Source organism: Geotrypetes seraphini, chromosome 5 (genome assembly GCF_902459505.1).
Source record: "Geotrypetes seraphini chromosome 5, aGeoSer1.1, whole genome shotgun sequence".
Classification (NCBI taxonomy): Eukaryota; Metazoa; Chordata; class Amphibia; order Gymnophiona; family Dermophiidae; genus Geotrypetes; species Geotrypetes seraphini.
The window spans coordinates 143,969,783-143,996,420 of NC_047088.1; positions in this window are offsets into that span (position 1 = coordinate 143,969,783).

A 26,638-nucleotide genomic window follows, 5' to 3' on the forward strand; every position below is an offset into this window, starting at 1 on the left:
CATTTTAGCAGTATAACTCATCCAATCTGCTTTCTCTGAGCTCCCAATATAGATGTCATTTATACCTAAAACTAAGGGGGTGTTCAATCAACACACATGCTAACCTAACACCAGCATGTGTCGATATACAATTTGTTGTTGGTAAAACAACAAAAAACCAAGAGGTCCTAAACTGCTAGCTCATACCAGGCCATCGAGAAGCACATTACGATGCCCTTGTATGGTGACGATGAAAGTCTTGGACATCCAACCTGCAACAAGAGTATGAAAGCTGTTAGCTATTTGACATGTGGGCAATTCATCATAAAGCCTACTAATGGAATGATATACAGGAGCAACATAGTGAATGAGGCCAAAAACAAAGATAGCTTACCTATTATTCTACCTTTAATACTTGAGCTGCTACCAATAACTTCTTGCTTTGCTGGTCAGGGACATCTGAACTTTAACTTCAGCCTAGAGAAAGAGGCATCATCACATTCACTCACATGAGACAGAGACAGACAGAGAGAGAGAAGCTGTTTGGGGTTCACATAAATATACTCACCATTATCCCAAGAAATGGGCTCTTATTAGGTTGTCCCTGACCACCTGCCCTCTCCTACGCTCTTCTTGCTCAGGTAGAGGCCTGCGTCTAGCTTGGATGTCCTCATCATCGTCACTGTCTTGGACCGGCTCAGGAGGGTCTGGCATCCGTCTTCTCAGCGCTAGGTTATGTAGCATGCAGCAGGCAACAAACATCCTGGACATCTTGTCGGGCCTGTACAGCAGTTGCCCTCCTGAGCGGTGTAGACATCTAAAGCGGGACTTGAGCAACCCAAACGCACGTTCCACGATGGTCCTTGTGGTGTTCAGGGCCCGGTTATATCGCTCCTCCTCTGGCTGTTGGGGACGCACAATTGGGGTCATCAACCATGTCCTCAGGGGATAGGCACGATCACCTGCAAGGAGAAACAATATTAGAAAAGGGGCACATATCTGTTGTCCATTGTTCTGCATCACCTCCAAAGTTAGCCATGACCCTGTGGTAAAATGAGAGAAAGGCGGTTAATGTAGCAAAGCTTTATCTGCAGTAGTACGTTAACTCACCAACCAGCCATCCACCTTGGATTTCACCCCTCTGGAACCTGCCACCTAGGCCGGAGTGGGCCAGGATATAAGCGTCGTGGCAGGACCCTGGAAAGCTGGCACACACATCTGTCACCTCCATGGTAGCACTACAGACCACCTGCATGTTCATGGAATGATATGCCCTCCGGTTCCTAAATTGCCTTTCAGTTTCAGCAGGTGGTCTGAGTGCTACGTGTGTGCAGTCTATAGCTCCCAGGACAGAGGGGAAACGTGCCAGTTGAGCAAAACCCCTCATTGTGCGTCGCCGCTCTGCCTCACTCATCGGAAACTGGATATACATAGCAATACGCCTTAAAAAGACTTCCAAAAACTTATTGATTATCCTGGATACAGACGGTTGACTGATGCCAGCCCCAGCTCCCAGGGGCCTTTGGAAGGTTCCTGTAGCCAAAAACCCCAGGGCTGTAGTTACTTGTACATAAACTGGAAGGGAATGTCCCCTAAGAGTGGTGCGCTCCAAATCCACCTGCAGTTGCTCACAGAGATGAACTATGGTCTCCCGATTAAATCTAAAGAGACCAATACACCGCTCATCTGTCATATCAAGGAAGTTTGCCCTGGGCCTATATACCCTGGGGGCCTGGCGTCGGCGTCGGCCTGGGCCTCTGCCTCCAACCTGGCCACGCCCCAGGGCCGCAGCCGGACCTCTTCCTCTACCTCTAACCTGCCCACGCCCCGGGGCCGGGGCCAGGGCCAGGGCTGGGGCCGGGGCCGCCACCAGACCCCTTCCTCTGCGCAGCAATCTATCATGGGCCACCACATGTAAGACAAACTCAAACTCATCAATCATCTCTCAAACCAATACCAGACCAAAGACACAACTGACAAGTACACAACAAAAGGGAGAAGATGGGGGAAAGGAGAAACAATACAATCACAGTACAAAGTCACACTATCACAAATCAACCACCAGAAGCACGAACGCACGGGAGTCTAAAGGAGACAAAATAATGATTTTTAAAAGATCCTTATATACTCTCGACGCCGATGTAGCGTCTGACGTCATAACCGTTACAATTTTGAAATCTGTTTGCACAGTCATTGGGTGTGCATAGATCAAATACACCTGTAAATACTTGCAATGATTACCCTTTCTCAAAGCTTGTACCTATAGCCATATCTGGAGACTCCCATTCCCAAGTCCCCAACATAGCTCACTGCTTAAAAGCACTGCTTGTATCTTCCCCAAAGGTCAGGGGTTCAAGTCCTGACTAAGGTTACCAAAGACAGAATATGATTTTGTTTTTCCACCCACCCATGCATAGCTAAGCTAAAATATGTGAACCTCACTTCCCAATCTTCATTTATTTAATTTACAAATTGTCATTGTGTTTGGGGGAGGTGAAGTTTCATTAGGTTTACATGGTAAGCTTCTAAGCGTTCTGCTGTACTTTTTTGTATAACAGCTATATCGGCGTGGTTTAGGGTATAATCTATAGTGTTGATGTAACGCGGAGCGGCTGCTGCAAGCACACCCAAGCGGCACAAACACGTCATCGCGTTTTTATGCGTTGTGACGTCATAGAATCGCCCGTTCTTCATACGCAGTTATTTCTCCTAAAATGGCTGCCAGGAGACAGCCAAACTTCACCACTGAAGACTCCAGGCTGCTGGCCAGGCTCTTTTTAGTGCATGAGCACCACTATTTCAGAGTGGCAGGCCATCGCAGGTCATACCTGCAGTTCAGGGACTCCTGGACCCGCCTGACCCGGCGCTACAATCGTAGAGCCTCCTGTCCCAGGGAAGTAAGTATTCCAAGTCAGGCCCTCACAAATAATCATGTAAAATGTAATGATGGAACCCTGTCTCAATCAAATTGTTCATGTTTTTGTGGGTAAATTTTGATTCCTTTTAAAAACTACAATTGTGCATAATAAATCTTTTACATTGAATACTGAAATTAAAGCACATCCCAAAGGAGCAGTAGTAGGATTTCAAATGACAAATTCAGCTCCTAGAAGGCATCTATTCCATTCACAACATGCACACAACTAATTTTTGGGTCACAAGCTTCACATTTGTAATCGAAACATCTTGACATCAACTTTCCCAAAGTGCTGCTATGTCATTTCAAATACCTTAAACACTCCTGTATCAATCTGCTGGTCTAGGGAGATAGTGGCATGACGTTTAAAGTGACAGCGTCAGTACCCTGACGTCAGGGGTTTCAAGCCACGCTGCTCCTTCTGACCAAACTATTTTATTGCCCCTGCTGCATGATTGTAAGCTCACCAGGACATGCTGTAATGTGGGGCAGTGCTGATAGGCTACAGCCTCAGCACCCTGGGGTTGTGAGTTCAATCCCACCTCCTCCTTGTGATGCTGTCCATGTCACCTCACACCCCCCCTCCCCCCCCCCCACTGTCCCAGGTACAGTAGAGAGATAGCGATGCCTCCAGCACAGAAAGGGGAAATGCTGGTGTACGTGAATAAATTCATGTAAAACATGTGGCAGAAGGGGGTGGAGGCAGACACCAAAGCGGATAGGGGCTCTTGGAGGGCAGTGTACTGCATTTTTTGTGCTTATAGAGGTCAATACTTAAGTAAACATGTTATGCCATAGTGCTAGATGGCACTCATCATATCCCTCCCTCTCTGTTCTTTCTTTCTCTCTATTATCCAGTTTGAGGATCTCAGGAAAAGGGGGCGACTGCTGAGGCGCCAGGAGCGGGCCTTCCTTGAGGGGGTGAGGGAGGAATTGCGTGCACAAGCCGGTGAGTAATGAGTCCAGTGTGTGTTTCTTTGTGATCAGCTTACCAGAATAAATAGATGAAAATGCTTGAGTAGCTGTAAACCATTCTTAATCATAAAATCTGCAGTAAAGCTGCTATTGTGATATCATGTCACAATGGCTTTATGGTGTTCTACTTGCCTCACTTACTTACGCTACATTTTGATGTTTACAGTGGAGTAGGTGCTTTGCATCCTGTTATTAGCATTTGAAGAAAATAACGTAGTAAATAATGTCATGTTCAAAAGTGTTGTGGACATATCTGACTGTATCCTATTTCTCTCTTGTCAAGCAGCAGCGCAGGCACCCCCTCAGGAGGCCCCGCAGGTGATGGAGGGAGCCCCACCCTGGTCCTCGGCAGAGGAGGAAGAGGAGATGGAGGAGGAAGAGGAGGAGATAGAGGAGGAGATAGAGGAGGAGGAGGAGGAGGCCTGGCAGCCCTCAGGACCGCCCACACCACCACTGCCCCCTGGACCTCCACCACTGCCCCCACCACTGCCCCCTGGACTGCCTGCCCCACCACTGCCCCCTGGACCCCCACCGCCTGCCCCACCACTACCTCCAGGACCACCACCACCATCCCCTGTTGGACCTTCCCCTTCCCCCACCCATAGCCCTTCCCCTCACTCTCCTGCCCTTCCTGTTCCCATCCCACCCCCTTTCCTTGCTGTTCCCCCCCAGGAGCAGCCCGACCAGCCTCAGGAGGGGGTGGCCAGGGAGATGGCGGCCTACTCTGCCATCTTGGAGGAGGTGCAGGTATTGAGAGGGTGTGTGGAGAGGATGGAACATGCCCTCTTGCGGCTGATAGCCGAAAGAGGGCATGGTGCCAGCAGCCATACACCCTCTCAATGACTGCACCTCTTCCGCCCCCCTCGCCTGAGGTAGCTCAAGCTGCTCTTGGGGGGCACCCACCCTCTTTCCCTGTGTTATGTGTATGTAAATAGTTATTTAAAAAAAAAGTTTTCCAAGTTTTAAAAAGTTGATATTTTAATAAAAAAGTTGGTTATGGTTTAAACTTTCCTGTGTGGTTTTAACCTTGTAGCATCAGAAGTTTAGTGGACAGAGTCCAAGGTAGATAGGGGTTCAGGAGGGACTGCTGAATGGGCCCTTTTCAATATAACAACAAGGTGACATATAGAAAGTTTGACAATCTTTATTGGGGTCTGTCATTCATTCTATTACCTGCTAGCCACTTTGATGTCAAATCATTGCAGAATCTAGGAAAAAAGTAAGTGAATGCAAGGGTATATGCAACTGTAGGTAGATGACAACATCTCAGCTATGATGTGCAAAGTAAACCAGTCCCTGTTCCAAAGTAAATGGCTACATAAGGAAGAGAATATAAGTCACTGTGGTAGATATGTTGTTAACGAATAGGGTTACTGCTAGTATGAGTTGGCTCCACACCAGGAGAATCCAAATGAGACATGTGGGTTTTACTTCCTTTCACGGAAGGTGATGGAAGTAAAGGCCAGATACCTCAATCTATCCTCCTGGTTCTTGAGCTGCACTATTTTGGTAAAGCAGGTGTGGAAACCACAAAGATGCTCACAGCTGCACTGCTCTCAGTACTATAAAAACTCCATCTGACAATACTGCACTTGCCTGTCTAAGACACCTGAAAACAGAAAAGAGGAGAAGCTGGTTTACACAACGTTCACAAACAGGGGGGTTCAACCCCCAAGGTCCTCCCTTCCCTGAAGCAATGTGTTAACCTCATATATGTTGAGCTGCTTAGATGTCACCGTGGTATAGGTGTTAAGGCAATAACCTTAACTTGCTGATGGTGTGGGTTAGTATCACCTGTAATCCTCCACTGCTACTGTTTAGAACTCATGTGAGGGAATAGACTAACTGAAAACAAAAAGTTTGTGTGCATATAACAGCAGGAATGCGTGCCATGGTGTTCTATGAGGCCAACATTATCAATTTACTATTGTTCCTGAAAGTCATTAAGGATACCTGTGTGAAGAGTGACTCAAGAGTAAGCAAATAAAGGTTACCATATATCATTCTCACCTACAACTGTTTGGCTAGGTGCAAACTGGTGTGCTGAGCTGCTGCTCTGGTCTGAAATGAAGAATACAGAGAAACTGTTAACAAAGACCTATGTCTCCTAAATTAAACACTGAAGTTGTGGCAGAACACACACCTAGAAGTAACAGAGCTGCTAACATACCTTTAGAATCCTTATTAAATATGGCAGCCATTAGGCACTCATTAGGAGTTTTCCACCTGAACCATGTTGATTGGATATCCATTGAATGGCAGTGTTCCCCCCCCCCCCCAACATACCCGACCTATTCTTATCAATGAGTTAGTACACAGAACCATTCCTCACCTGATTTTAATTTGCCTGTAATTAGATTCTACAAAGAATTAACTTTAACTCTGAGTAAACCCTCTCAGATGTATGAACACATCCATTTTACTTACATATCCATTTGTGTACCAGCAAAATATATACCAGCATGGTCTTTATCAGTCTTCTCAGTCATTTTTATCAGCCCTGTGGAATGGAGAGTAGGAGATATCAGAAATAAAATAACTAGTATAAACAATAGCACACAATGAAAGGCCATAAAGAGAAGTCACTTTTGGTTGGTTAGTTTCTTTAGTTCTATGATAGTTCAAAGTAGCTTACAAAATATCATTCTCACCTGGACTTACTATCTGAGCTGCTTCTAGAAAAGATAAAACCACATATTAGAATGGCCAGTATTAATGGCTCTGTGGAATAGAGGGAAATGGGAGGCAGAGATAGGGAAAGAAATGTAAAAGACTAAGACAGAGTAAAGTCTGAAACATCTGCATAAGCGATAGGATAGTATAGAAAGGAAACGCTGCTCACCTGGACCTTCTTATACTCATGCACGCCTATGTAGCGTGAGACGTCATCATGGTGGGAAAACTTTCTCTATGCCCATTGGGCGCCGTTCGGGTGCGGTTCCTTAGCCCGCTTCCTAACCACGCCCATCACACCTCATTGGGTGTTGTACAGGGGGTGTTTTTGAACGTGTTCTATAAGTAGCCTGAAAAGATGGCTACACCTTGCAACATGGCTTCAAAGCGAAAATCGAATTTCTTGCATGGAGAGTTGCAGATCCTTGTGGCCCAAGTTGGGGCCAACTATGATTCCCTCTTTGGGAGGGAAGCTGATAGGATTGGGATAGAAGGCCAGCATGCTATCTGGAGAAGAATCTGCAGTGACATAGATGCTGTACACCATCAGGGCCGTGATATAGAGGCTCTGAAAAAACGGTGGCGTGCCCTGCGGAGAGAGGTCCGGCGGAAGCAGGAACGAATTAATGCGCAGGGTCCTTGCGGCAACCTCCAGCTGACTGTCCTGGAGAGTGAGGTGATGGACATAGTGGGTCCTGGAATAGGTCCTGTTGTGGGAGCCATTGATACTTCCCTGGGGCACCAAGGTAAGATCACTTTACATAGAAGCCATTGACTTGTTGGTGTTTTTACTCATATTTTATATCTTTCTAAACTACAATAGTACTATACAACCAATGCAATTCATAGTAATATAATAAAAGCCATTGCCTGTTTTGATACTCTTGGAAGCCTAACATGTGGAATACGTTGCTAATGTTCCATATGTTAGCCTGCATAATACCTTGTAAATGACCAGATGTACAGTATTGTGACCTGTGATGCAATTCAAATGATGTTCTCAGATGTTACCGCTTTCAACTAATACCAATGTGTATTTTCTTGTCTTTTTGCAGAGGCGTCCCATCCTCCTTCTGCTGCTGCTAGGGATGAAGGGGATGAGGAGGAGGAGGAGGAGGAAGCAGTGGCTGGAACATCATACGCCACCCCTCCTCCTCAGAACACTGATACACAAGCTGCACCGGCGCCCCCCCTTCATCCCCACGATGACAACAGGGCAGTAGAGGAGGGGGAAGAGTTGGAGGGGGAAGAAGAGGTGGATGAGGTTGGAGCCCTGGGGGAGGAAGATTTCCATCAGGGTGATGAGCTGGAGGCCCCCCCTGATGAGCTCCACCGTCAATTGGTGGAGGTGGGTGACCACCTCCACCAAAGACAAACTTTGCTCATCAGGGAGGTGGCTGAGATAAAAGAAGCCACACATGTAATGAACCAGCACCTGGCCTCCCTGGTGGCCGAGCAGTCTGCAACACGTGCTGTGCAGACTGCAATCCTGGAAGAGCAGGCAGGGACTCGCCGGGCGCTGGAGAACATGTGTGGCATTCTTTCACAACTTCTCCCCCAGCTCATCACCCAGACTGCCTCCCATGGGGATCCTGGACCTCAATCCACCTCCCAGACCTCCTCCAGCCAGGCTCCCACCAGGCAAGGTTCCCCCCCGGCCACCCGTGGCCGGAGTCGAGGCCGTGGCCGGGGAAAGGGAAAAGGAAAGGACCCCCATTAGGACCCACTATGTCCTCTGAACACTCCCAGGCCAGTCATGCCGCATGGACCCTGGGGCTCCGCTGGACCTCCTCTGCATGTACACGCCACAGCCTCTATATCACGGTTCAGTCACTGCAGATCTTTCATCCAGATAGCATCCTGGCCTGAGTGCCAATCTTCATCAGCTTCAACTCCCATCGAGGGCATCATAGTTGGATAATAACTATTACACCCTTCCAAGGATCTGTAGCTCTCCAGGAGCCATGTTGCCGACTTCATCTTAAGGTGCAACCCGTTGCCATCTGTTGGCAGCCTGGACATTTGCCTGACTTCATCTTAAGGTGCAACCCGTTGCCATCTGTTGGCAGCCTGGACATTTGCCTGACTTCATCTTAAGGTGCAACCCGTTGCCATCTGTTGGCAGCCTGGACATTTGCCTGACTTCATCTTAAGGTGCAACCCGTTGCCATCTGTTGGCAGCCTGGACATTTGCCTGACTTCATCTTAAGGTGCAACCCGTTGCCATCTGTTGGCAGCCTGGACATTTGCCTGACTTCATCTTAAGGTGCAACCCGTTGCCATCTGTTGGCAGCCTGGACATTTGCCTGACTTCATCTTAAGGTGCAACCCGTTGCCATCTGTTGGCAGCCTGGACATTTGCCTGACTTCATCCTTGTCACAGGAAATGAAAAACTTTTTTCTTTGAACCAGGAAGCATTTAATTATTAATTGCACACAGCACAGCGGGTTCTCTGAAGAAGCCTCCTTGGCAAAACGCGTCTGAACCCTGCCGGACCATCGCTGTATGGACTTTTAAGTTAAGTTTGCTTGCACGTTTTGAAACTATATTTTTTGGAATCATTGAATACTCACCTATGTTATGGACATGCTAAACAGAATGAAGCACTTTCAATGACCAATCTCTTTAGGGGTTTGTTCCCCATCCTGAGTTTTTTGTATTCCATCCGTGGATTCTGAGCACCATCTGAGTTAAATAAGGTATTAAATACTTCTTCAGGCTTGTTCCCTTTTGTTTTTTGTGGTTGCATCCTATATTATGCATATTTCCATCTATTATGTACAACAGCAAGTCAATGGATTTATGTTTTACAATAAAATCCATCAAATAAATGAAACATATATAGCTGACAGTGTGTTTGTGTTTCAGCTTATATTGTATTCGTTAGGTGCTTCCCAGAGCTACATTGCTGTATCATGTGGTTTACAGAGGTATGTCCCAACAGTGTCATGAACGACCACTAGGCCAGTTAAGGGTTTGAGGATACCCCTAATGGATATGCATCGTGGTAGATTTGATGGCTGACACCTCCATTAGATGCAGGTCTCTCATGCATGCTCATTAGCGCTATCCCTTACAATCCTCTTATCCCACCTTTCACAACCTAGCTCCCTATGCATCAACATCTGTCCCTCTCTTTTGTTATTTTCCTTGATGCATACCAGGGGAGGGGAGGAGAGGGCTGGAACCTACATGCCATCTCTCCATTCCACCTCAAAACCTAGTGTTACTCCCTAATCTCCTTCCATCCCCAGTGGCAACCTTTCACCCTTTCTGTTAGCAAATACCCTTGCATCCCTAATCTCTCCTTGCCTCCATGACATCCTCCACCTCTTGCTTTTATCTTTTCTCATTCAAGACTACTATCCAGCATATCTCTGCTCCCCCCTCCCCCAAGTCTGGCCATATCTAGACACCTCTCCTGCATTCAACTTAAGAATCTCATTAATATGTATCCCATCTGGTGCAGTAGCTGCCTTGGTTGATGACATATTTCCCATATTTAAACAAAGGTTCCCATCCATTCCACATGGAGTTAATTGAATGTTGTAGGCCCCCTCTGCTCTTTCTTTTTGGTGTACTCTGCTACTATGGAAAATGGAGGTGGGGCAGACAATGACATTATGAAAGCAGGGAGAGTGGTGGGTGTGGGCATCTGTGTGTAACCTGACCTGGCCCCTTCTTTTCCCTAACAATTTATTCCCCTCCACACTTAACACAAAATTTAAGTCCCCAACAATCCCTCACACCAACACCCAGAAAAATCCATAAACTAAGGAAATACAGATAATGGGGGTGGGGAGGAGTGTCAAAGGCAGAAGGGAGTATAAAGGAGAACAGGCAAGTCATAGCACAAAGTTTCATCATTGAGGAAACAGAACACCACAAACACCAACTCACATGAGGGGGTCTTACATAGGCAAAATGGCTGTGCCAAAGCTTTCTATATACTAAGCACGCCTAATTAGCGGCGGACGTCATAGAAACCGTTAGGATTCAAATCTAATTGGATGTGCATTGGATGTGGTTTTGCAATATACAGCTGTAGTGACGTTGTAGTCATTTCCTTCACATCTCTAAGCTCTATGTTCTAAACAAAGTTACCTCTATAGCTCTATGCCTTAAGGCATTGCTTTTTCATCGTCCATACATCAGGGGGTTCAAGTCTTGAGTAAGGTTAGCAAATAGGTTATATTCATTTCTCAGCCAGGACACCTGGTAACTCTTTAGCCTTGCCTTTACATATCAATATTTTGCTTCAGCTTTTATTATGTGCAGCCCATTGTCTAATAGTTAATGCAACCTGTTCTCTCTCATGCTGAACACCCTCCCCCCACCAAAAACATCCCCCCCTAACTGGATCATTCTTCAACACCTGTCCAAGCCCTCTGAAGTTTGATTTAACTCATAGAAAACAAATATGAAATATGTATTAAAGAATTGCAGCACAAATAACGCCTAAACGGAACAGATTATTTACAGTCCTATATGCATTAGTACAGTGCTCAGAATGAAGATTAGCGTGTAAGAAAAACAGAGCTCCACCTCACATGCATTCAAGCACACTTGGGAATATGGGTTTGGGGCTCAGTGAAAGCAGCGCTTTTAGCCATTGAGCTAACACTCTTTTGTCTCAGCCTACTATGACATTATAGCTAAACTCCTTTTCCCTTAGCACTTCACTAAGATATGATATGACAAGGGAACGAGAGGAATTGGAGGTGTGGGTCAGTGAGGAAAGGCACTCTCTACCAATCGTGCGGCCTTTAAGGGTTCAAATCCCAGCCTGTATTTTACTTGTGGCGTATCAGCTTTCCAGGTGCACTTTGATGATGGTTTCCACTTCTTATAGGAGTTGAATATAACATTTCTCCATTTAAACATGGCATACATTGTTAGTTTTGATCGTGGTAAAGTATACATTTCTGAAATGGTGAAGAAACAATAATATACAACGTCAGTAAGCGGTATAAGCAAATCCAAACTGCTATAAGCGCAAGAAAGCATTTGTAGCTCAACACGCTAATGTTCCTTTTCTGACCTTTGCCATCTAAAACTCCCCGGTTTGACTCCCACCTTTGCTCATTTTAATAAGGTCCTTGTTTTTTCCTATTAGATCTTATAACATTTCCCTTTGCAGGCAAACCTATTTTCAACTTACCATGGCTCGGACATCCTAAGCAGTGATGAGAGCACATTAACCAGGCGATCCACAAATGTCATCTTGCTGCTTATCACTGCTTAGGATGTCCGAGCCATGGTAAGTTGAAAATAGGTTTGCCTGCAAAGGGAAATGTTATAAGATCTAATAGGAAAAAACGAGGACCTTATTAAAATGAGCAAAGGTGGGAGTCAAACCGGGGAGTTTTAGATGGCAAAGGTCAGAAAAGGAGCATTAGCGTGTTGAGCTACAAATGCTTTCTTGCGCTTATAGCAGTTTGGATTTGCTTATACCGCTTACTGACGTTGTATATTATTGTTTCTTCACCATTTCAGAAATGTATACTTTAACACGATCAAAACTAACAATGTATGCCATGTTTAAATGGAGAAATGTTATATTCAACTCCTATAAGAAGTGGAAACCATCATCAAAGTGCACCTGGAAAGCTGATACGCCACAAGTAAAATACAGGTTGGGATTTGAACCCTTAAAGGCCGCACGATTGGTAGAGAGTGCCTTTCCTCACTGACCCACACCTCCAATTCCTCTCGTTCCCTTGTCATATCATATCTTAGTGAAGTGCTAAGGGAAAAGGAGTTTAGCTATAATGTCATAGTAGGCTGAGACAAAAGAGTGTTAGCTCAATGGCTAAAAGCGCTGCTTTCACTGAGCCCCAAACCCATATTCCCAAGTGTGCTTGAATGCATGTGAGGTGGAGCTCTGTTTTTCTTACACGCTAATCTTCATTCTGAGCACTGTACTAATGCATATAGGACTGTAAATAATCTGTTCCGTTTAGGCGTTATTTGTGCTGCAATTCTTTAATACATATTTCATATTTGTTTTCTACTTGAAAACGTTCCAAATCTTTAGGCATTCCTTTGCTTAAACTTATTTGAGTTCATCCTGATATGATACCTAATGAAGCACAGACAGCTCAGTCAAACAGCTGTAGCTCTATCAGTTAGGAGCCCAGCCTATGCTGCTAACATCCAGAGGTTGTGGGTTCAACACCCACCACGTCTTTTAATTGTGGCATATTACTTTGGAAGATGCAGATTGATGAGGTCACAATGAGGTCAGTTTTGTGCAACTGAACACCTCCATTTTGCAATGAGGGAAGCTGGAATGTTAAGGTGTGTATCTGTTTATTCTCTTTTTAAGTGCTGATAATGTGTGCTGTTTTTTCTTTGCTTTCAAAAGAGAGCCGATTGCAGTGCTGTTTGTTGAGACAAAAAAGGGGGTTGTAAAAGCCATGGGAATATTATATTATGGTTTGGGCTGAAATGTGGTTTGTTATCCATGCAATATAATGTGTTCCATTGTTATGGTGTCATTATATTTATTAGGACAGAGAAAAGATGAAAAATACCTATTGAAATTCACTATTGGAATTATTGATAAAAAATACAGCAGACGTCTGCCTCGCGTGTAACAAAGAGCCGCAATTACGATAGTTGAAACGGCATTGAAATCCAAGTTAGACCAGGGTTTCTTACGTCTACATAATTCACGAGAGTTAGACGCACGCGTTCGCCCAGGTAGCGCCTATCCAGCGTCCCCACTTGGCACGCCCATAGACCGCCCACGGAACGCCCACGTCCAGAGCTGCAGACGGGACTATGCTTTCGATAGACGTTAGTTCCTTATGTACTACCTAGGGACGTCTATGTGTCGTCCATTACCCAATTAACATTAATTAAGACCCTTAACTCCATGATTATTCACTTATATCCGACGTCCAAAGCACGCCTAAGTTAAACGCAGTAATAGAGAATTTAGGCCTTAATTTCTAACTGAAACTCAATATGGAAAAGACCAAACTTTTCTTGGCTAGCTACAACGACAAAATAACAAACTCATTGCTTCATCTTAATGGTCATGACTAACCGATTATTAAATCTATTAAAATTCTGGGAGTTACACTAGACCGACATTTAACACTAGCAGAACACAAACTTAGTGGTACAAAAATGCTTTTTTACATTGTAGAAATTAAGAACCATAAAAAATATTTTGATCCTTTATCATTCAGACTATTGGAGCAGGCATTAGTTTTATCTATTTTAGACTATTGTAACATCATCTATTTAGGAGCACCCAAAAAAATTCTAAGGAAATTAAGGATAATTTAGAATACAGCTGTTCGATTGATTTTTAGTTTAAAATAGAACGACCACATTAGTCCATATTATTGTTTACTCATTGGCTGCCTTTGGAGGCAAGATTATAATTCAAATTTTACTGTATCTGCTTTAAGCTGATATCGGGATTGTCTCCAGCTTACCTTTTTCCTCATTTTATGTTGATAGACCATCAAGAGAAACTATTTGCTTATCCAAAAATTAATGGGTGTAGATATAAGACCTTCTTAGATAGGACTCTAGCATTTCAAGCTGGTAGGCAACAATCTTGGTTAGGTAAATGTATTCAGCAAGCTATGTTATCCTATTGCAGTTTTCGGAAATTAATTAAGACCACTTTGTTCCATAAGTTTATTACTTAGTGAGTTTTATTATTGAAATTCTATTTTACAAATATTTGTATTTTTTACTGTATTATTATATTTCACTGATTGCTCAGCTCTTTTTAGTGCAAACCGCCTAGAACTTTTGGTTATGGTGGTATAAAAGAATAAAGTTATTATTATTATTAATTCAGTGTTGTGCTGGGACCTGAAACCATACTGAGAGGGGTGTAAGCAAGAGTATTTTTCCAGGCTGTGACTTTTTTTAATATACTAATGTTTCCAGAAGTTATATAAGTAGAAGTATTCCAGCAATGGGTCTAAAATTGGAGGATAAGGATGTGTCAGCCCCTTGACTTTTAGGGATAGGCGTGAAGGCAATATGAGCCATTTGAGCGAGTAGCTGATCTTCTTGTAGTAAGTTATTTAATAAAGTAGTTAACCAGGGGATGAGAACATTTGGTATGTGGGCATAAAGATAAGATGGGCAAATGTCCATTGCACTGCTTTTAGTGGACAGTTTGTTTAATATGGATTGCAATTCAACTTATATATACAGTATATCAAGATATATTTCAAATGCAAACCCAATCAACATATAAGATGTCAGCCCTGAGGGACTCCCCATCTACACTGCATCTGATCTGATCTGATGTCAGCCTTGGTAATGCAAAATTTTTGTTCAGTCAAAAAAGATTTGAACCATTTCAGAACTTTCCTTCCTAATTCTATTGCTTGCAACCGATTAAGAAGAATGTTATGGTTGATGGTGTCAAATGCCACCAAAATATCTAAGACAATCAGCAGGAAATTGTGGCCTTGATAAAAAAGAACCTGCTGTGTGTGAAGAGGGATTCTCTAATGTGGCTCATTCTTAGGCGCATAGATTGGATGACATGGAGGTAGACTTGTGATACATATACATATTTGATAAAATTTGTGGGTACTGGCTAGTGGCATAGTGAGATGGAAAACTGTGGGTGGGTCAATGAGAAAATGGGTAGGCATGATGCATTTCCTCTCCAACCCCAGCTCAACTTAAAATTTAAATGCCTAGAAGGAGGGGGGGGGGGGGAGATGGACATGCTGAGGACATTCAAAGACTGCTAGAAGTCCTCTCAGCCTGCCTTGGCAGTCAGTGGCAGCACCAACGTTAGCACCCTACACATGCTCTATTTTTGCACATTCACAACTCATGAAGAAAAATAAGTTTTTAAGCCTGAGAAAAACTGAGGGCTCCTTTTACAAAGGTGCTTTAGGGCCTTAACGCGCGGAATAGTGCACGCTTAAATGCCGTGCGCGCTAGCCGCTACCACCTCCTTTTAAGCAGGCAGTAATTTTTTGGCTAGCGCACGCTAATCTTGTGCGTGCGCTAAAAACTCTAGCGCACCTTAGTAAAAGGAGCCCTGAGAATTCCTGACAAATGTTCAATATTTCTAGTATGGCCTTATTAGGGCTTTTCAGAAACAAAAACATATTGTTTGAACATTGAGCTTGATCTCACCATTGGGCAGAGGCAAGCAGGGCCAAGGTTCCAAAAATAAAACAATAGACAAGGCAAGGGACATTCCTGTCTAATTCCTCTACAACAAGGAAAAAGACTTAAAAAGGTTGATTGTTACGTATAACCTTTGCTGTAGGGAATTTGTATAGTGCTTTTAAACACTGTGGGCTCCTTTTACTAAGCCACTATGATAAAACAACTCCAGACCATACAAAACACCGCCCTCAGATTGATCTACTCACTCAAAAAATATGATCACATAACAACTGCCTTCTTAGACTCTCACTGGCTACCCATACAAGCACGAATCCAATTCAAATTCTACTGCCTGATATTCAAAGCATTACACGGCTCTTCCCCCTCCTATCTAAATAACCGCTTAAACCAAATCTCCACCTCAAGACACAGAAGAACATCGAACCCTTTCGCCTTCCCCTCACTCAAAGGCACACAACGCAAGAAAATGTTTGACAACCTTCTAGCAACACAAGCAGCAAAAATCAACCATTCCATCTCCAATCTTATGACAATATCAGACAACTTCAAAACATTCAGAAAAGAAATCAAAACCCTGCTTTTCAAAAAATTCATCCAAATATCATAACCCCTCCTCTTTTACCTCCAGAAGATTCACCTACCTTCAGATAACCTTCCCCCAAATTACCCACCTTAACACCTTCCAATTAAACAAATACCATAAATAGATTGTAACCTACCCTCTCTAACTGCATTCCATATGTATTTTTCATACAGTTCTTCACTGTCAGTTTAATTTCCATCCTATAAATTCACATAGAATTTTTCTTTTTTCAACCATCTTTATTTTCTCTTCTTTATTAATTTCCAGGTACTTTAGTTAGATTGTGAGCCTTCGGGACAGTAAGGGAATTTTTTTAAGTACCTTCTTACTTCTCATTTATAATCTTAATGTATATTTTCTTCAAACCGCTTAGAACCTAACGGATGTAGCGGTATATAAGAAATAAATTACATTACATTACATTACATTACTAAGGTGCGCTAGCATTTTTAGCGCACGCAGGATTTTAGTGTGCGCTCAACCCGCGCTACACTTCTAGAACTAATGCCAGCTCAATGCTGGCATTAAGGTCTAGCGCGCGTGGCAATTCAGCGCGTGCTATTCCATGCATTAAAGCCTTAACGCACCTTGGTAAAAGGAGCCCTGTAAGAAGAAACCTGTCAATCCATATCTGGGCAAAAGCTAAAAGAGATAATTCCAATTTACTGCATCAAAAGATTTTTTGAGTCCAAATTCAGTAACATCTGATCTCCTAAGTACCTATTGCTGCTCATTTACTACCTTAGTTATATTTGAAATAGAATAGTAGTATTTAATGTAGCCAGTGTGAGATCTGGAATAAATTGGCACAAATGTTCAGCTAAAACAGCTGCAAATATTTTGAGGCTGAATTTATCAACAAATTCAGGTGGTAAAATTTGAGCTAAGAGAGATTTGTTCCTGGTTTTGGCATGATAGAAATCAAGGCTTGATTCATTTCGCAAAAACCAGTTTTAATGTGGGGAACAATAAATGATCCAGTAACTTAGAGAACTCATTAATTAGTCCATGAAGGCCTGAGGGTCTTGCTAACTTAAGTTTCAAATTTTACTACCTAGTGGATCTTTTACTGAGTCCTGTTATGCAGCTAGCCCAGGTTTTATTGTAGACAGATGTTAGTACATACCCACGCTAACTGCTGCCATGCATTAAAACCACTCAGTGTGGTAAAAATCCTGAAGTAGCCAAGGGAGCCCAATCTGTGAGAGGGAGATTTCCTTCCATGCCTCTGAATCATGCCCCATTCATCCCAGCCATACTCCACTCCATTCAGCCATGCCCAATTCTGCCTTCTGGCTCCTTCCCCAGCAGAGTAAATCATCTCCTTCAAAGGTAGGAGGAGATGCATTCATAAAACATCTTCTCATACTGTCACAGGAACAAACTCACAATAAGAGCTGAGATTTTGCAGCTTTTATTGTAAGACTGGTTCTGCAGCAGCAGGAGATGACATCTAATTAACATATCCCTTCTGTCAATGGATGGTGTGGATGCTGAGCAGGAGTTCTCAGCCCCCCAAAAGGAGTGTGGGAGATGCTCCAAGAAAGCGGAAGTCTCCTGCTGAATGCAGGAGACATGGCAGGTATGTTTGTGGGTGGGACAGTGGCAAAGTGGATGAGCAATGACAACTAGTGCCTGGATCAGGGCCAGATTAATGCCAACTGATGCCCTAAGCATAGGGTTATCAAAGTTAGATGTATGTTTTATAGAACACCAATTGCATATCTCATTACTAATAAATTAAACCCAGATCCTCAGCAATACCACTTTAGACTTGAAAAACTCTCACTGTCTAGAGATTGACGTGTCCAATCGTCACTGGATCTTCAATATATTAGGTATAGATTTTCACCGATATCTTTATATCTTATCAATATTAATTTTAATAATTTATATACTTTAGAGGAGTACTTAGCTTTGTGGTCTTTAACACAGGGATATGTTCACCAACATGTTTCACCCTTGTGTTTTGTCAAGGCTTACATCCCTAATAACTTTACGCCAGCTCTTTAGACCACTTTATTGATAGTAGCACTGTGAGGACTCAAAAACTCAACTCTGACAGTGTTTTGGCATCTATGCCTTCGTCAAGAGTCTCAACGGTCAAATTTAGAAGCGAGCAGGTTTATAGATTATGAACTAGCTGAAAGACAGAAAACAGAGTAGGTTTAAATAGTCAATATTCTCAATTGAGAAGGGTACATAGTGGGGTTCCCTAGGGGTCTGTGCTGGGACCAGTGGTGTACCTAGCATATGTGACACCCGGGGCCCATCATTTTTTGACACCCCCCCATCTGTACGAAAAACATGATTTTTAGTAACAAGCCACATGTCACACATGAGTACCTAGGAAAAGGCAGCATCTTACATACTGCAGTGAGCAGTACAATACACCCATTGTAAAACTAAACAAGCCAGACTAGTACAGATCAATCCTGCAGTCAATCCTAACAAAAAACCATGTCTTTCGAACACACAGAACACAGAAAATACCTTCGCCTAGTATGGAATATGTCATCACAAACTAACCCCTCCCCCTTTTACAAAACTGTAGTGTGAATTTTAGCCATGGTGGTAACAGCTATGATGCTCATAGAATTCTGAGCATCAGAGCTGCTATCACCATGGCTGGCGCTGAAAAACACTCCACAGTTTTGTAAAAGGGGGGATAAAATAGAAATACTTAGACAAAGGTTAAATTGAACTAGTAAGAAGCTCGAGTCTGCATAAAATGCAACACCATAGAAACAGTGACACATGTCTCCTAAAGCAAAAAATAAATACAAATTTTTTTTCTAACTTTGTCTTCTGTGGTTTCTGTTTTCCTCATCTTCTTGTAACTCTCTTCCTTCCATCCACTGTCTGCCGTCTCTCTTCCCCTATATGGCATCTTCTCTCCTTCTATGCCCCTTCAACAAACTGTATGCCTCCCCCTTCCATCTCTCCTTTCACCCCCATTGGTCCGGCATCTCTCTCCTCACCTTCCCTCTCCCACACCTCTCCTCTGCAATCCCTTTCCCTTTTTTCCCCTCATTTTCCTTTTCAATTTTTTTCTGCATCTGTCTAGATTACGTTCTTACTACCCTCTCATCATTGTCTTTTTTTACTGTCTACCTAAAGCTTGCCACCTCTTTCCATCACCCCTCCAGTGTTTCCCTAACTCAATCCTTTTCTCCCCATCATGTGCCCTCCTTTTATTTATCTCCTCCTTCCATCATGTACCCTCTTTCTCCAACCCTTAAATCTAGCACCTTCTCCTCTCTCTGTCCACTTCCATCCAGCGTCTGCTCCCCTCTTTCTCTCCTCCCATTTCCTTCCTGCATTTGCTCCCTTATCTCTCCCATCTGCACTTCCATCCAATGTCTGCCCTTTCTCTCGCCATCCACCCCTCTTCAATCAGCATCTGCCCCCTTTCTTTCCCTCTAATATCCTTCCCCCTTAGGTCTCTCCCCTTTCTCTGTACATCATTTCTATCAGCACCACCCTTCCATACCACCCTTCCATTCCCCCTTTCCCTCCACCACTCTTCCATTCCAGCAATCCTGCTCCTTTCTCTCCCTTCATGCAGCAAGGTCCCACGATGATTGTAGCTGCCAGCTGCCAGTCCACCCCACTCCGACGTACTTGCTCTGGAGTGGACTCAGCAGCCGCATGCTGGAAGGTCCCGCGATGACTCGTCTGCTGACTCTGCTCCAGAAGTAAGTTACCGTCAGAGGGGGTGGACCCGGCAGACGCAGGGAGTTGTGGCAAAATCCCGCAATGACTGCATCTGCCAGGTCCACCCTCTCCAACATAACTTACTTCTTCCGGAGCAGAGCCAGCAGACGAGTTAGCGCGGGACCTTCCTGCACCTCAGCACGGCTGCTGACTCTGCTGCAGAGAAAGTAAGTTAGAGGTAACGTGACCATTTATTTTTTTCATCAAAAGGAGACATCTATTAATTGACTGTGTATCCTTTCTTTCATTTCTTTCTTTCTACATTCAGGCCCAACAATTGTCCCTTTCTATTCCCTCCCTCCTTCCTTCCCATGTCCTTAGTGCCTCCAGTGCCTCCATCCTGTGTCCATAGTGCCCCCGTCCTGTGTCCTTAGTGCCCCCAGTGCCTCCGTCCTGTGTCCTTAGTGCCCCAGTGCCTCCATCCCGTGTCCATAGTGCCCCCAGTGCCTCCTTCCTGTGTCCATAGTGCCCCCAGTGCCTCCTTCCTGTGTCCATAAGCCCCCAGTGCCCCCTTCCCATGTCCTTAGTGCCCCCAGTGCCTCCTTCTCATGTCCTTAGTGCCTCCGTCCTGTGTCCATAGTGCCTCCGTCCTCTGTCCTGTGTCCATAGTGCTCCCAGTGCCTTCTTCCCGTGTCCATAGTGCCCCCAGTGCCTCCATCCCGTGTCCATGGTGCCCCCAGTGCCTCCGTCCCGTGTTCATGGTGCCCCCAGTGCCTCCGTCCTGTGTCCATAGTGCCCCCAGTGCCTCCTTATGTCCCCCCCACTACCTTCCTGATTTTGGCCACCCCAAAGCCAGCCTGCCTGTCTACCTATCTCCCTCCCTCCCTGCTGCGCTAAAGCCAGCCAGCTTGCCTGCCTACATCCTGCCCTCCCTGCCGCGGATAAAAAAGCACCTCTCCCCTTCCTTTCCCCCGGCCCACGCCGCTACGATCCTACCTCCCCCTGCCGACAAGAAGTCTTTCCGACGTCAATTCTGATGTCATAGAGGATGTTCCGGGCCAGCCAATCCCTGCCTGGCTGGCCTAGAACATCCTCTCCGACGTCAGAATTGACATCGGAAAGACTTCTTGTCGGCGGGGGGAGGTAGGATTGTAGTGGCGCGGCCGGGGGAAAGAAAGGGCAGGAAGACCCGGACCTGGCCAGCTGTGCACCCCCCAAGTCGTGCACCCAGGGTGGACCGCCTCCCCTGCCCCCCCTTGGTACGCCACTGGCTGGGACTGCTGCTTTTTAACATATTTATCAATGATCTAGAGATGGGAATAACTAGCGAGGACCTTATGCGACTGGGAGACTGCATATCAAAATGGCAGATGACATTTACTGTGAGCAAGTGCAAAGTGATGAATGTGGGAAAGAGGAACTCAAACTATAGCTACATGATGCTGGGTTCTATGTTATTCAAGTTTCAAGTTTCAAGTTTATTAAGTCTTGATGAATCGCCTATATAATTTGCTAGGCGATGAACAATAAAAATGACATGTATTAATAAATGAAACAAATACCGTGTTAAAAATGACATAAAAACACATTTGTTGTGTAAACATATGACATACTTTACAAACTAATCTAAAACCTAATTTCACAATAATATGAGGGTAAAACATACAAGACATGTGAGGCTAAAATAGGGAAATAGTTACAATATTGATAGAAGAGAAGAAGAAACATAAAAGGGAAAAACAAAAGGAGGGTAAAAAATGGCTGATTATTGTCTTGTATTTATTATATTTGATATACCGCTTGTACATGTTAGGAGTCACTGGCCAGGAAAAGGATCTAGGTGTCATTGTTGAGGATATGTTGAAACTCTCAGCTCAATGTGCAGCTGATGCTATGAAAGCATATAGAATGTTAAGAATTATCAGGAACAGAATGGAAAACAAAGATGAAAATGTTTTAATGCATTTGCATAGCTCTATGACAGGGGTGTCAAACTTTGGCCCGTAGGGTAATTAGATTTGGCCTGTGAGTAAATGCCCTCTCTTCCTTCCCTCCCTCCATCCCCCCATTGTCCACCATCTCTCTCCCAGCTTCTCGGTCTCACCTTCAAAGCAACCTGCAGAGGATCACCGGTAGGCTGTAGCGAACCTAGCAGGCTGCCATCAACTTCCACAGCACGTTCCCTCTGCTGCAGTAGCGTACATAAGAGGAGGGGTGGGACTGTGGCAGAGGGAACATGCTGCTGAGTCTGACGGCAGCCTTCTAGGATCGCTACAGCCTACTGGTGATCCTCTGCAGGTTGCTTTGAAGGTGAGACCGGGAAGCTGGGAGAGAGATGGTGGACAATGGGGGGATGGAGGGAGGGAAGGAAGAGAGGGCATTTACTCACAGGCCAAATCTAATTACCCTGCGGGCCAAAGTTTGATACCCCTGTCATAGAGCGGTGATCATCTGCAGGCTGCTTTGAAGGTGAGACCGGGAACCTGGAGGATGCTAAAAAGAAAGGGGAAAACATGCATGCCTGGGTGCATGCAATGGTGGCGGGCCGTAGTGTAGAAGTACACGGAAAGAGGGAAGGAGGGGTCCAAAGAGATATGCATATGTTGGACTCAGGGTGGGAGGGGGAGGGGAAGAAATACTGGATCTAAAAGAGGAGAGGAAGAGAGATGGTGGACAATGGGATGGAGGGAGGGAAGGAACAGAAAGGGAGAGAAGTTGAACAAAGGGATGGTGTGGAGGGGGATGGGATAGAGATACTGGATAGGAGGGTAATTGGGAAGAGAAAGGGAGAGATGGTAGGCCCTGGGGTGGTGAGGAACGAGGGAGAGATGCTGGATGAAAGGATAGTTGAGAAAAGAAGATATAGTGGATCTGGGCATGGTGGGGGTCCATCGCTGCAGCTGCGGGGATGAAGAAGAAAAAAAGGAAAGATGCCAAACCTCCAGGGGAGGGAAGGGAAACAGAAGGAGAGGACAGAGATGGAAGATGGATGGTTAGCACAGAGAAAGAAGAAAGAAGAAGACCCTGGCAAGCAAGACAACCAGAGCCTGGGACCAACATGATTTGAATAATGACCAGACAACAAAAGGTAGAAAAAAATAATTTTATTTTCTGTTTTGTGATTACAATATGTCAGATTTGAAATGTGTATCCTGCCAGAGCTGGTGTTAGACAGTAAGTATGAACTAGGACCTAAAAGAGAGAGGAAAAGTCTTTTTCATTTATTTTGTTTACGTCACAGAGCTGGCGTGGGGTTGGAGAGGTTGTAACCCTATACTTCTAAGTGGTCCTTTTATTAAGGTGCGCATTTAGCGTCTACTAATCTTTAGCGAGCGCTAAATCAGTTAGCATATCTTGCTAAAAAGATCCCTAAGTATCTTAATAAAATATTCAGCCCATAACTTAATCTGTTTTAGATTTCGACCCCTTATGTGATTGAGTTTGACACCTCTGCTCTGTGATATGGCCGGAGCTCAAATACTGAGTGCAGTTCTGGTCACTGTATCTCAAAAAAGATATAGCAGAATTAGAAAAAACACAGAGAAGGGCGACGAAAATGATAAAAGGGATGGAATGACTTTACTATGAGAAAAGGCTAAAGCAGCAAGGTCTCTTTAGCTTGGAAAACAGATGCTTCAGGGGTTATATGATAGAGGTCTATAAAATAATGAGTGGAGTGGAAAGGATTGATGTGAATCACTTGTTCACTCTTTTCAAAAATACTACTTTGAAAAATTGCAAGCCATGGAATCGAGGGTGAAATACTCACGTGCATTAAAAACTGGCTGGCGGATAGGAAACAGAGAGTGGGGGTAAATGGACAATACTCAAACTGGAAAAGCGTCACGACTGTAGTGCTGCAGGGTTCGGTGCTTGGACCCGTGCTCTTCAACATATTTATAAACGACCTGGAAATTGGTATGACGAGTGAGGTGATTAAATTTGCAGGCGATACGAAGTTATTCAGAGTAGTGAAGATGCAGGAGGATTTTGAACACCTGCAACATGACATGGGCTCGAGAAATGGGCTGTGACATGACAAATGAGGTTTAACATGGATAAGTGTAAGGTGATGCATGTCGGTAACAAAAATCTTATACACGAATACAGGATGTCCGGTGCAGTACTTGGAGAGACCCCCCCAGGAAAGAGACTTGGGAGTACTGGTCAACAAGTCAATGAAGCCATCCACGCAATGTGCAGCGACGACAAAAAGGGCGAACAGAATGCTAGGAATGATTAAGAAGGGGATTACAAACAGATCGGAGAAGGTTATCATGCAGCTGTATAGGGCCATGGTACACCCTCACCTGGAATACTGCATCCAGCACTGGTCGTCGTACATGAAGGACACAGTCCTATTCGAAAGGATTCAGAGAAGAGCGACTAAAATGGTTAAGGGTCAAGGGAAAAAAACGTCAGATTTCTGCGAATAATAATAAATTACTACTAATAATGACTGGTGTTGCCATTCAGCAAATCACATTTAATTGGAAGGATTGGAAGAGATTAAATTACACCTTCTGGTGGAACTCTTTATGCCATATCTATAAAATGGAAAGGTTTATTGCATTACAGCGGGGTTATTTTAAGAAGTTTCAGGATGTGCGGCAACCATTAACGAAATATTGTAAAGATTAATAAAAAATAAAAAAAAATTGTTTCCCTTATATTTTATTAATTTAAGGAGCAGGGAGGGGGGATTTTATTGTTATATGTTTTATATGATAATGGAATATATGGGAAGGAGGGTTGGGATAGGGGAGGGGATAAAAATTTATGAAATGTGTTAATGATTGTTTATAAGTGATGTATTTATTGTTTATGTGAATGAATATATTTTAATACTTAATGTAATCTTGAAAATGAATAAAGAATTAAATAAAAAATAAAAAAATGGTTAAGGGGCTGGAGGAGTTGCCATACAGTAAGAGATTAGAGAAACTGGGCCTCTTCTCCCTTGAAAAGAGGAGACATGATCGAAACATTCAAGATAATGAAGGGAATAGACTTAGTAGGTAAAGACAGGTTGTTCACCCTCTCCAAGGTAGAGAGAATGAGAGGGCACTCTCTAAATTTAAAAGGGGATAGATTCTGTACAAACGTAAGGAAGTTCTTCTTCACCCAGAGAGTGGTAAAAAACTGGAACGCTGTTATAGGGGAAAACACCCTTCAGGGATTCAAGACAAAGTTAGACAAGTTCCTGCTGAACCAGAAAGTACACAGGTAAGGCTAACTCAGTTAGGGCACTGGTCTTTGACTTAAGGGCCGTCGCGTGAGCGGACTGCTGGGCACGATGGACCACTGGTCTGACCCAGAAGCGGTAATTCTTATGTTCTTATGACTAGGGGGATATGCGATGAAGCTATTAAGTAGAAGTTTTAAAACAAACCGGATATTTAAACCAAACAAATCAGATATTTAAAACAAACAAATAAATATTTCTTCATACAATGTGTAATTAAACTCGAATTCATTGCCAGAGAATGTAATGAAATCAGTTAGCTTAGTGGGTTTAAAAAAAGGTTTGGATCATTTCCTAAAAGAGAAGTCCATAGGCCTTTATTGTGATGGCTTGGGGAAATTCACTGCTTATTTCTAGGATAAGCAGCATAAAATCTGTTTACTACTTGGGATCTAGCTAGGTTCATTTGACCTGTGTTGGCCACTGTTTTGAAACAGGATACTGGGCTTGATGAACCTTTGGTCTGTCCCAGTATGGCAATTCTTCTGTTATGTTCTTATGTTCAATTTTGATATGACATCGAGGTCCAGTTGTAGATATTTTGGTTAAAACGTCTAAAATTATTTTCCTGAGCAAAGCAGAAAAACATCTAATCTCTAATTCCAAGATGTTTTTGTTTTCAGTATGTATTTCATTAAGTACCATTAAGAAAAAAATGTCTTAGAGAAAAACGCACAAAAAGAAGCCACAGAGACATCCCAGCAGAGCAAAGGAGCAGCCTAGTAGCCAGTGGAATGGATGTCATTTAAAGGGATTCAGATACAAATTTCACCAGGTACACCCTTATTTTGTATTGTGAGCAAGCCAGGAATACCTAAGCACTCAGGTCCACAGATGTCTCTTATCTACAAGTACAGTTGGTGTTTTGTGGGTTTTGGAATGCTCAAAATTTCCACCACAAGTGTATTAATTAGAGTGGGAAATGAGCCTGAGCCCCTTTCTCTACAGTCTACTGCACTGATCATTAGGCTACTTCTTGGACCAGCTTGCTGCTCTAACTGGAATGACCATAATATCTAAAACTGTCAAAGAGCCTGGTACATACTGTCACTGTCACATCTATGGGGGGTTGGAGGGGGTCAGTGACAACTATGGGATTAGAAGAGCTCATGGCTTAATCCCTCTTATAGTCAGCTGGCCAGTTAGGGCACCTTTTTGTGACTTAGTTGTATATGATATCTTGGAGAGAGGCGGGAGCCAGAAGGCCTTGAGCATGCAGCAGGATTTTCGGGCACCGCCACGTCCTGTGGGTTGGTGCTGTGTGCTGGTGCCACATTGGGGGTAAGCCTTCAGTTTGGGCGGGCGGGGGATGCCGGTTCGCAGGGGGGTGGCGTTTGCAGGCGGGGGGACTCTCAAATCAAGCTAATGCTCAGTTTGTGAGTCATGATTTGCGAAAATGTTTTGCTCATCTTGCAAAACACTCACAAACCAAGGTTTGACTGTACTTTGAAGAAAATCCTTGTTCCATCGATACAT